At 39.2% G+C, this 12,196-nt stretch overlaps 1 protein-coding gene across 11 annotated transcripts in view; it reads left to right on the top strand.

The window, feature by feature from the left end:
• Window positions 1-12,196, top strand: part of DOCK10 (dedicator of cytokinesis 10) — a 281,316-nt gene that overhangs the window by 98,043 nt on the left and 171,077 nt on the right. The gene's annotated exons all lie outside the window — the stretch shown is intronic.

Genomic DNA, 12,196 nt, shown 5'->3' with positions numbered 1-12,196 from the left:
TTGTAGTGAAAGAAGGAAAAAGTGGTTGTTGCAGATACTTATCTGTTTTTGTGATGATTATGTAGATCTTGAACTCAAGTCATTTCTGAATCGAAAGAAAATTTAGAAATGGTTTAATTTTACAGTAATCTCAAATACCTATCCAGAGCTCTGTGACTTCCTAAGAATTATGCAACCCAAATTTTATACCCTCTTGACCCAGATGGACTATTCTGTATATTCTGGGTTTTTTTCAAATGCTATTTGAAGCTGTATATTTTATGTAGAATTTTTAGTTGTTTTGAAAGTTTCCCTTATTAATCTAATTTTCAAATGTATTGTCTGAGAAATGCCACTTATCACAAACAACATACAATTGAGAGACTAAAGTTGTGTTATGAAAAAAGCTTAAGGAAAAGTGAAATTGTCATGTTAGATCATCAAGTAGAACTACTTCCCTTAATTTTTGAAATGTGTGTGGTGGTCTGCAGTTGATGGTTTTCTTTTTAACTGCCTTTCTATTTTTATTTTATTCTTTTTTTTAACTAAAATTCTTCAGTATGATCTCTGATGCAAAGGAAGTCAATAAAGAGATCATTTCCTTCCTAAATTCTGTGTCCTAATTTAGAAAGATTAAAAACAGAATTAAGTTGAATTACTATATCAATCATCTGCACAGTCATAAAAATATATGAACATATTTAAATAAATGTGATTTGTTGTTTTTAAGTTGTTACTGGTTTATGGGTCATTAATCTGCAGGATTTCAAAGTATTTGGAAAACTGGATACCCATGAAAATTCATCCTCTTATCTTTAAATTACCTATTAGCACTTTAATAGGAAAATAAAAATGAAAACTATAAGTACAGGATATAATCTGAATAGCTTTAACATATCTCTAATATACATTATTTTATATTGTATTGTACTATTATCGTTCAAGTCAGTTTTTTCTTCTTGAATCTTCCCTGCTAATGTGAGAAGCCTCCCTTACTGGTGATCTGTGCTTCGTTAGGTGCTGTCTCTTTGTTTTGTACAACGATTCATAGGGCGTTGCTTATTTAGGCTGTTGTGAAACGAGCCAGTTAGCTGAAAGAAGCAATGGATGGGGTTCCAGGAGCCAGGATTTTGGTTCTAGGAACAATGAAACAAGGCTGAATCAGGGTTGAAACACAAAGGAAAGCAGGAATGAATGTTGGAAATGGACAGGTTGAAGAATGCAAAGAAGCAGCAGTAACCGGGGGATGTGAATTCAATCCAAGAAATGGAGACGTGAGATTTGAAACTTGGTCTGCCTAAGAATCCAGGTGAACACAGATCAGAGGACCTGGGTGTGAGCTGCAACACTGAACAGTTAGCTCATGTGTCAGGGAGCTGCAGAGAAGCTGCTTCCAAAATGGAAATGGGAGGGGTACCTGTAATTTAACTAAGAATGGTCTTCCTTTCCCTAGCAGCTGACTGCGAAGGGAGGGAGAAGAGTTAAACCAGAAGTGAGCCAAGCTTCTGAGCATGGGCTGGACCATTTGCTAGAGAAGAAGAGTAGCAACAGGGACAGGAAGGAGGGTCATGATCCCAGCAACCCTTTATTTCCTGGAAGGTGGCAGTGGTACAAAACTTTTTGATTTTAAAGATTCCCTCAATTGGTGGCAATTGTCATTGTGGATTTTGACATACACACTAATAACATTCATTATATGGTTCCTTAAATCTACCTTTTCATTTTCTTTCCCTCCTATAAACTTTTTTTTTTTTTTTTTTTTTGAGATGGAGGCTCACTCTGTTGCCCAGGCTGGTAGGGAAAGAGGACCAGGCCGGGCCTGGTGGCTCAGGCCAGGTGTGGTAGCTCACGCCTGTAATCAGCTGAGATCTCAACTCACTGCAACATCTGCCTCCCGGGTTCAAGGGATTCTCCTGCCTCGGTCTCTCGAGTAGCTGAGATTGCAGGCGCATGCCACCACACCTGGCTAATTTTTGTATTTTTAGTAGAGACGGGGTTTCACCATGTTGGCCAGGCTGGTCTCACACTCCTGACCTCAAGTGATCCACCCACCTTGGCCTTCCAACGTTCTGGGATTACAGGCGTGAGCTACCACACCCGGCCTGAGCCATCAGGCCCGGCCTGGTCCTCTTTCCCTACCACTTTGTTCCCCTGAGGTGCCTGGTGACCTTATTATACCCTTATTATACCAGCTCCAGCCTTCTCTTGCCGTTTGCTGCAGAAACTCAAAAGTGGAGCAGAAATAGTATGCCAAATCACAGCTCTATTCCAGAATCCTCCCAACAGGGAGTGAAGAAAAAGCATTTCTGTTTTCTGTTCTCTGTTCTGCAAGGCTATGTTCTTTGCTGGTGGAGTGGAGTGGAGTGGACTACAGGCTTCAAACTGAGCTGGGTTAGAATGTCAATTCTCCCATCAACTTGCAGCCAAGTTGTTGAAGTCTTCAAAATCCAAGCTTACTCGTCTAAAAAAAAAAAAAAAAAAAAAAAAGAGCAGTAATGATCTTTTCCAGGGTTGATGTTGGTATTCAGTGAGAGAAGATATTAAATACTGATTATGGTCTTTGCCATTATGTATGATAGTGGTAGTAGAAAAATAATAACCATTATTGGCATTTACAGGGTAATTTATTTTAAAATGGTAGTGCATATTGTTACCATTATTATCAATTATTTGGTGCGACTGTTATTTCTATAAGAAAACACATATGAATTAGTTTTACTATAATAAATAAATACAGCAAATGTGACTTGTAAGATGAAAATGGGGGGAGGAAGAAAGGTGAAACCCCTATAATATACAACAGATGAGGCATACCTAAATCATTGCTAGCTTAGGTGTGTTTGATCTGTTGTATATTGCAGGGGTTTGCCGGAACTTCCAACACAACCAGGCACCTCCTATAGAGAGCAAAATTATAGTATGTGACTATCATCACTGAAGGTAAACGGGGTCTTAAACTCATCTTTTGGCTTCCAGATATTCTGCTGTCATAGGAGAGTGATGTATTGAATGGGTAAGGCTTAATGGAAAATTAGAGATCGGGGCTGCACTGAATGTGTTTCCCTGGAGAACCAGGAAGGTTCTTAAGCCCCCATTTTCAGGATGCTTGATACCTGGTGTACTTTTCACAGAATGAGACAATCTTGGTTTGCACTGGTAATTCAGGAGTTTACCAAACCTAAATTTCCACACCTCAAAGACAGAAGTCATTAGCTAAAAGAGGTCCTCCTTTAAGACCATTCAAATCCAAATAAACATAAAAATTGAGGAAATAATCGTCCCTTATTCTAGGCACTATTCCTTGTATTATATCTCATTAGATTCCTATAGTTGCAAGCATTGGAAACCTACTCCAATGAACAAACACAGTCCATAGAAGGGGACAGAAGGAAGAGTGGAGAGATGGGCTCAGAAAAGAACGAGGAATGGACTTAGAGAAGCTCAGAACAGTGGGAAATGGGTGGTTTTGATGATTCGAACTAATGGAAAGTCTTGTGGGAGTGTAGCCCCAGAAATGAAACAATTCCAATCCTTTCATCAACATTTGCATCCTTCCACTCAAGATTCAGAGTTCGGCAGGAAAGAGTTGAATGGGTCTTGCTGGGGTCACACACCCATGATGCCAGAAAATCAGGACGCTTTCATTAGTCAAATCCACCAAGGCTGCTTCTTATGGGAATGTGGAAAGAAGTAAGTCCCCAAAAGGAAATTAAAATGCTAGTACTAAAAGAAAGTAGGATGAGTGCCACATAGGCCAAAAGACAACAAATATCCACTATGCATATTCAACTTCAAGTAGCCACAGGTAGGAAAGGAAATAAAAGAATGGTCTGTCATTATGGGAAGACATATTGAAATTACAAAATGCCTATTGTTGACAAAACTATTTACATTTGTATGTGTGACATGTATGTGCATGTACAACACTTGGCCTGTGAGTGAATGTTTTTGTGATTATTAAAATAATAAGATAGTATCTGAGGTTAAGCTGGTGACAGCTCTCATCACAGGCTTCATATAAATTAATCTAAAATTCTCCAGTTTACTCTGAGGCATTAATTTCCCTTGTGTCAGGCAGCCTTGTAATTGGGTTGTGATGTATTTTTAATGATATTTATTATCATTCAAGTGTTTCTAGAAAACTAAATGAGACATGTAATTTAGTTTGATTTAGATCTTGGATATTTTCTACTTCTTTACAAATACAGAGAAGCAGCCACTTTTAAATTTTATTTTTATTTGCTATACAAAAATGTGTGAATTTTAACATGCTCATAAGAGAGATACATGGTCAGATTTCTTTAAAAAGAAAATAAGACTTCAAAGATCCAAATTTAGTTTGAAAGTGCACCTTACATCACAAATCCTGTAAAGCTCATTTGTGTCCTTGCTTTCCCTAAAGAAATTAAGGGTTAACAAAATAGAAAATTCTGATTTTTCTAACTATAATGTGTGTGTTGAATGTAACAATACAGTCATCCCTTATATCTGCAAAACATTTTATGCTTTACCGACTTTCACCTGCTTTATGTCACTGAAATGGACTAAGACATTCAAAGAGTTACTGCTGATTGATTTCTTGTGAGATCTGTGTCCGTCTTTGTTACCAAGGGAGCCATTTCCAAATTCAGCTTAATCTGAGTTTGCCCAGCTGCACAGTTGTTAACTTTGATTTGGCTGGTGTTTTTCCATTCTCATGAAACTGTGTGGTTCAAGACAGACAGAAGGTTAAAGGGTTAGTGTAAGATGGCTTATTCTTTACTTAATCACTTCCTTTTTGGTAGGAAAAAGTAGCCTTGTTTTCAGAAGCTCAAACATTTGAGAGGTTCTCCAGGGGAACTCCCTCTGATGAAAGGCTAAATTAAATCTGTTACATGACCCAGGCTGACAGCTGCGGCCATGCATCCAGCTGTATGGACTTTCTCCGATCTTCTCATTTGTTTTAAACACAAGTGGCGTGGAAGTTGGCTTCATTCCAATTACATTAAGGTCAAAGGGTCCTGGATTAAGTCAAGGTCTAAAGAATCCATGTGTCATTTAGATCTTCTATTTCTTCTAAGAAACCTAATCAGTTATCTTGATATAACACTGAAATTGGTTAACAGCTGTGTTGCTTCTCATTTGTTTTGGGGATTTCAAGATTGGAATTTTTGGAGAGTCTCTCAAAAGACCCCATGAATCGACACTGTGAGTGATTTGCTTGTCCGTGTGTCAAGATGTGAAGAGAATTGAAAAAGAATTAGCATGTGGTGCTCTAATAGAGCCTACTCTATTGGTACCAAACTAAATACCTATTTTTTGTTAGTTTTTCTGTGTCATTAACTAGGAAGAATAGTTTTGAAAACTAAAGAAGCCACTCAGATACAGGATTAATTCTGTTATGAATATTGAAAATAGAATAAAGGTTCAGATATATGGGAACAACAGTGCTGACTGAGGAAGAGGGAGTTCCAAATGGCATCACAGGATCTACCGCATGTCACAGAAAGAACATACAACTTCTCAAAGGAAGTGGGGAACGCTCTTTTCATAATGTTTCTTGAAAAGACTAGGTTTTCTGAAAAAGAGAACCAAGAATAACTACTTCAGGTAGACAAAACTAGAGCAACCCCAATGGTGAATAACCAAGACATGGCTCCCTAATTACATTCAAAATGTAGATACCAAATATGCGGCCCTCAGTTACGAGGGATTTGCCACAGAGATGTTCTCTCTTCCTCTTTTCATCAGTCCTTTTCCTGATTAGCTCCCCAGTGCTGACAGGCTCACCTTGTATCTGTGTAGGTCAGAGCTGCAGAAAGATATTCAAAGTATCTGCAACATTGATTGTTCTTTAGATTTTTCTATTTGCAAAGCTAATGAGTTTAATATTAAACCAATCCTAAATTTAATCCTTCTCTTTTGATCTGCAAGTATAAATACATGAAAATATTTTCTAGGCCATTTCTCAAGGAAAACAAAGGTAGAATTTCAAAGTCACTTTCATTTGCTGATATGCATAATTAGGTAGATCGCTTTCCTTTTTCCTATGGGGGATAGAGTAGACTGACTTCATTCAGGAGATTCTGGAAGGAGAAGCTGTCCTTTTTTTATTTGAGTACTCTTCATTATGACTACCATTTTTGCCTCCAGTAGAATCATTAATTTTCAGAGTGTTATTTTAATAAAATTTAAATAATAAATATGAAAGCATATAGGACAGTTCCTGGTACATGAAGAATTCATTGTAGTTGGTTTGATTACCTGATGGGCACATGTCTCTTGGGTAAAACATGTAGGGTAATTTTCAATCATCTTCAAATAAAAACAAATCTACATTTGTCTGATATTCAGTGGTTCACTTACCACTTTTCATACTTTATCTACTTGATCTTTGCAGCAACACTGCCCTTTTCCCATTTATCCCAATATCAGCTGTTGCAAATGACTTGTCAAAGTTACGTAGCTGGTAGGTAAGAAATCCTGAACTTCCAACTAGAGATTCTGATTTCTAATCCTTTGTGACAATGACCAATACACATGAGTATTTAAGTAAGTTACCAGATGTTGATGGTTCCCTACAGAGGTGAAAAATATTGTAGTTATTAAATTGCTAATTGCCCATCTCCTTTTTGCTGACATTAGCTTCTAGAACCACACATATAATCTGTAATTATTTTCCCTGGTCTCCTTTTCCCAGGGTTTTGTGTATCTTTTCTTAATTACTTGAAACTGTTAATGGTTGAACTTCTATGTGAAGTCTCACTGTGATTTTTCTAGGCTCCCTCTCTGGTGGATTTTCAGAGGGTAAACAATTTTAAAACCAAATAACTCCCCAGTGTTTCCATGAACACATGATAGTTTTGAGAAACCAAGTTCATTTTCTCACCGCGAGGAAAGCAATACATGTTCATTGTAGAAATTTGGAGAATGCAGAAAAATCAAAATGGCAAAATCCTAAATATCATAACTGATAATATTAGGATCCATATCTCTAATGTTTTCTCTTTAAATTTATTAAATCTTGTGATTATTCTGTTGTATTATATTTATTACCACTTTATTGAACAATAATACATAAGCAATTTTGCTTTTTATTTCAAACTTTAAAAAATTTAGTTTTAATGGATATGTGTTGTTTCTTAGGATGAATGTACCATAATTTCCTAATTATTTCTTACCCATGATGATTTACTGTTTCTCATTTTTAGCTAGTTGGTGCCCTTACTGTCCCTTAGACATATGGGTGTTCCGGTCTCAAACTCTAATGTCATAATAGCTATGAATCTAGAACCACTGTCAAGGTGACCTTAACCTCTTTCCTTCTGAGGTAGCGAGTGCCCTTTCTTTATCTTTCCTTTCGTACCAACGCTTGCCATCTTGATCATGAACTCCAGCCACTTCGTGTTTTCCAAAAAGAAAAGCCAATTATATGCAAAATATTGTGAGTTCACTAACTTTGCTGAAGAATTGAAGCGTTTAGTAAATTTATGGCATGCACTGCACCATTATTTATGGCATGTACTAATAGTCATTCACGGATTTATGCTAACCCTTATCCTAGTTTCAATGTCCTTCCCAAAGCACATCACAGCATTAAGCCTATCTCCACCATACACAGTTCTCTGAAAAAGATACACCGTTTGTTTGGAACAGCAGCTCCAGGGTCTTCACTCATTGGGTATAATCTCCACTAGCCTACCTTTCTCCCTTATACCTTTGGATTAGGGTGACTATATTTTCTCCATCTTGTTACAAAGATAATATTGCAAAGACATCCTCGTATAAATCTTGGATTATATGTGTGCTTGTTTCTTTAAGATAGAATCCCGGAAAAGGAATTCTTGGATCTGGATGAAATAATATAAATTTATTTATTTCACAAATATTTAGTGGGGGAGAAGCCAAGATGGACGAATAGGAACAGCTCCGGTCTACAGCTCCCAGCGTGAGCGACGCAGAAGACGGGTGATTTCTGCATTTCCATCTGAGGTACCGGGTTCATCTCACTAGGGAGTGCCAGACAGTGGGCGCAGGCCAGTGGGTGCGCGCACCGTGCGCCAGCCGAAGCAGGGCGAGGCATTGCCCAGGTGACGGACGCACCTGGAAAATCGGGTCACTCCCACCCTAATATTGCGCTTTTCAGACCGGCTTAAAAAACGGCACACCACGAGACTATATCCCACACCTGGCTCACAGGGTCCTACGCCCACGGAGTCTCGCTGATTGCTAGCACAGCAGTCTGAGATCAAACTGCAAGGCGGCAGCAAGGCTGGGGGGGAGGGGCGCCCGCCATTGCCCAGGCTTGCTTAGGTAAACAAAGCAGCCTGGAAGCTCGAACTGGGTGGAGCCCACCACAGCTCAAGGAGGCCTGCCTGCCTCTGTAGGCTCCACCTCTGGGGGCAGGGCACAGACAAACAAAAAGACAGCAGTAACCTCTGCAGACTTAAATGTCCCTGTCTGACAGCTTTGAAGAGAGCAGTGGTTCTCCCAGCACGCAGCTGGAGATCTGAGAACCGGCAGACTGCCTCCTCAAGTGGGTCCCTGACCCCTGACCCCCGAGCAGCCTAACTGGGAGGCACCCCCCAGCAGGGGCAGACTGACACCTCACAGGGCCCAGTACTCCAACAGACCTGCAGCTGAGGGTCCTGTTAGAAGGAAAACTAACAAACAGAAAGGACATCCACACCAAAAACCCATCTGTACATCACCATCATCAAAGACCAAAAGTAGATAAAACCACAAAGATGGGGGAAAAACAGAACAGAAAAACTGGAAACTCTAAAACGCAGAGCGCCTCTCCTCCTCCAAAGGAACGCAGTTCCTCACCAGCAACGGAACAAAGCTGGATGGAGAATGACTTTGACCAGCTGAGAGAAGAAGGCTTCAGACGATCAAATTACTCTGAGCTACGGGAGGACATTCAAACCAAAGGCAAAGAAGTTGAAAACTTTGAAAAAAATTTAGAAGAATGTATAACTAGAATAACCAATACAGAGAAGTGTTTAAAGGAGCTGATGGAGCTGAAAACCAAGGCTCGAGAACTACATGAAGAATGCAGAAGCCTCAGGAGCCGATGCGATCAACTGGAAGAAAGGATATCAGCAATGGAAGATGAAATGAAGCAAGAGGGGAAGTTTAGAGAAAAAAGAATAAAAAGAAATGAGCAAAGCCTCCAAGAAATATGGGACTATGTGAAAAGACCAAATCTACATCTGATTGGTGTACCTGAAAGTGATGGGGAGAATGGAACCAAGTTGGAAAACACTCTGCAGGATATTATCCAGGAGAACTTCCCCAATCTAGCAAGGCAGGCCAACGTTCAGATTCAGGAAATACAGAGAACACCACAAAGATACTCCTCGAGAAGAGCAACTCCAAGACACATAATTGTCAGATTCACCAAAGTTGAAATGAAGGAAAAAATGTTAAGGGCAGCCAGAGAGAAAGGTCGGGTTACCCTCAAAGGGAAGCCCATCAGACTAACAGCGGATCTCTCGGCAGAAACCCTACAAGCCAGAAGAGAGTGGGGGCCAATATTCAACATTCTTAAAGAAAAGAATTTTCAACCCAGAATTTCATATCCAGCCAAACTAAGCTTCATAAGTGAAGGAGAAATAAAATACTTTACAGACAAGCAAATGCTGAGAGATTTTGTCACCACCAGGCCTGCCCTAAAAGAGCTCCTGAATGAAGCACTAAACATGGAAAGGAACAACCGGTACCAGCCACTGCAAAATCATGCCAAAATGTAAAGACCATCGAGACTAGGAAGAAACTGTATCAACTAACGAGCAAAATCACCAGCTAACATCATAATGACAGGATCAAATTCACACATAACAATATTAACTTTAAATGTAAATGGACTAAATTCTCCAATTAAAAGACACAGACTGGCAAATTGGATAAAGAGTCAAGACCCATCAGTGTGCTGTATTCAGGAAACCCACCTCACGTGCAGAGACACACATAGGCTCAAAATAAAAGGATGGAGGAAGATCTACCAAGCAAATGGAAAACAAAAAAAGGCAGGGGTTGCAATCCTAGTCTCTGATAAAACATACTTTAAACCAACAAAGATCAAAAGAGACAAAGAAGGCCATTACATAATGGTAAAGGGATCAATTCAACAAGAAGAGCTAACTATCCTAAATATATATGCACCCAATACAGGAGCACCCAGATTCATAAAGCAAGTCCTGAGTGACCTACAAAGAGACTTAGACTCCCACACATTAATAATGGGAGACTTTAACACCCCACTGTCAACATTAAACAGATCAACGAGACAGAAAGTCAACAAGGATACTCAGGAATTGAACTCACCTCTGCACCAAGCAGACCTAATAGACATCTACAGAACTCTCCACCCCAAATCAACAGAATATACATTTTTTTCAGCACCACACCACACGTATTCCAAAATCGACCACATAGTTGGAAGTAAAGCTCTCCTCAGCAAATGGAAAAGAGCAGAAATTATAACAAACTATCTCTCAGACCACAATGCAATCAAACTAGAACTCAGGATTAAGAATCTCACTCAAAGCCGCTCAACTACATGGAAACTGAACAACCTGCTCCTGAATGACTACTGTGTACATAACGAAATGAAGGCAGAAATAAAGATGTTCTTTGAAACCAATGAGAACAAAGACACAACATACCAGAATCTCTGGGATGCATTCAAAGCAGTGTGTAGAGGGAAATTTATAGCACTAAATGCCCACAAGAGAAAGCAGGAAAGATCCAAAATTGACACCCTAACATCACAATTAAAAGAACTAGAAAAGCAAGAGCAAACACATTCAAAAGCTAGCAGAAGGCAAGAAATAACTAAAATTAGAGCAGAACTGAAGGAAATAGAGACACAAAAAACCCTTCAAAAAATCAATGAATCCAGGAGCTGGTTTTTTGAAAGGATCAACAAAATTGATAGATCGCTAGCAGGACTAATAAAGAAAAAAAGAGAGAAGAATCAAATAGACACAATAAAAAATGATAAAGGGGATATCACCACCGATCCCACAGAAATACAAACTACCATCAGAGAATACTACAAACACCTCTACGCAAATAAACTAGAAAATCTAGAAGAAATGGATAAATTCCTCGACACATACACTCTCCCAAGACTAAACCAGGAAGAAGTTGAATCTCTGAATAGACCAATAACAGGAGCTGAAATTGTGGCAATAATCAATAGTTTACCAACCAAAAAGAGTCCAGGACCAGATGGATTCACAGCCGAATTCTACCAGAGGTACAAGGAGGAACTGGTACCATTCCTTCTGAAACTATTCCAATCAATAGAAAAAGAGGGAATCCTCCCTAACTCATTTTATGAGGCCAGCATCATTCTGATACCAAAGCCAGGCAGAGACACAACCAAAAAAGAGAATTTTAGACCAATATCCTTGATGAACATTGATGCAAAAATCCTCAATAAAATACTGGCAAACCGAATCCAGCAGCACATCAAAAAGCTTATCCACCACGATCAAGTGGGCTTCATCCCTGGGATGCAAGGCTGGTTCAATATACGCAAATCAATAAATGTAATCCAGCATATAAACAGAGCCAAAGACAAAAACCACATGATTATCTCAATAGATGCAGAAAAAGCCTTTGACAAAATTCAACAACCCTTCATGCTAAAAACTCTCAATAAATTAGGTATTGATGGGACGTATTTCAAAATAATAAGAGCTATCTATGACAAACCCACAGCCAATATCATACTGAATGGGCAAAAACTGGAAGCATTCCCTTTGAAAACTGGCACAAGACAGGGATGCCCTCTCTCACTGCTCCTATTCAACATATTGTTGGAAGTTCTGGCCAGGGCAATTAGGCAGGAGAAGGAAATAAAGGGTATTCAATTAGGAAAAGAGGAAGTCAAATTGTCCCTGTTTGCAGATGACATGATTGTATATCTAGAAAACCCCATTGTCTCAGCCCAAAATCTCCTCAAGCTGATAAGCAACTTCAGCAAAGTCTCAGGATACAAAATCAGTGTACAAAAATCACAAGCATTCTTATACACCAAGAACAGACAAACAGAGAGCCAAATCATGAGTGAACTCCCATTCACAATTGCTTCAAAGAGAATAAAATACCTAGGAATCCAACTTACAAGGGATGTGAAGGATCTCTTCAAGGAGAACTACAAACCACTGCTCAAGGAAATAAAAGAGGATACAAACAAATGGAAGAACATTCCATGCTCATGGGT

Source organism: Gorilla gorilla, chromosome 11 (assembly GCF_029281585.2).
Source record: "Gorilla gorilla gorilla isolate KB3781 chromosome 11, NHGRI_mGorGor1-v2.1_pri, whole genome shotgun sequence".
Classification (NCBI taxonomy): Eukaryota; Metazoa; Chordata; class Mammalia; order Primates; family Hominidae; genus Gorilla; species Gorilla gorilla.
Note: the sequence above shows the minus strand (reverse complement) of the source record. Positions and strands in the feature narration are given on the sequence as shown.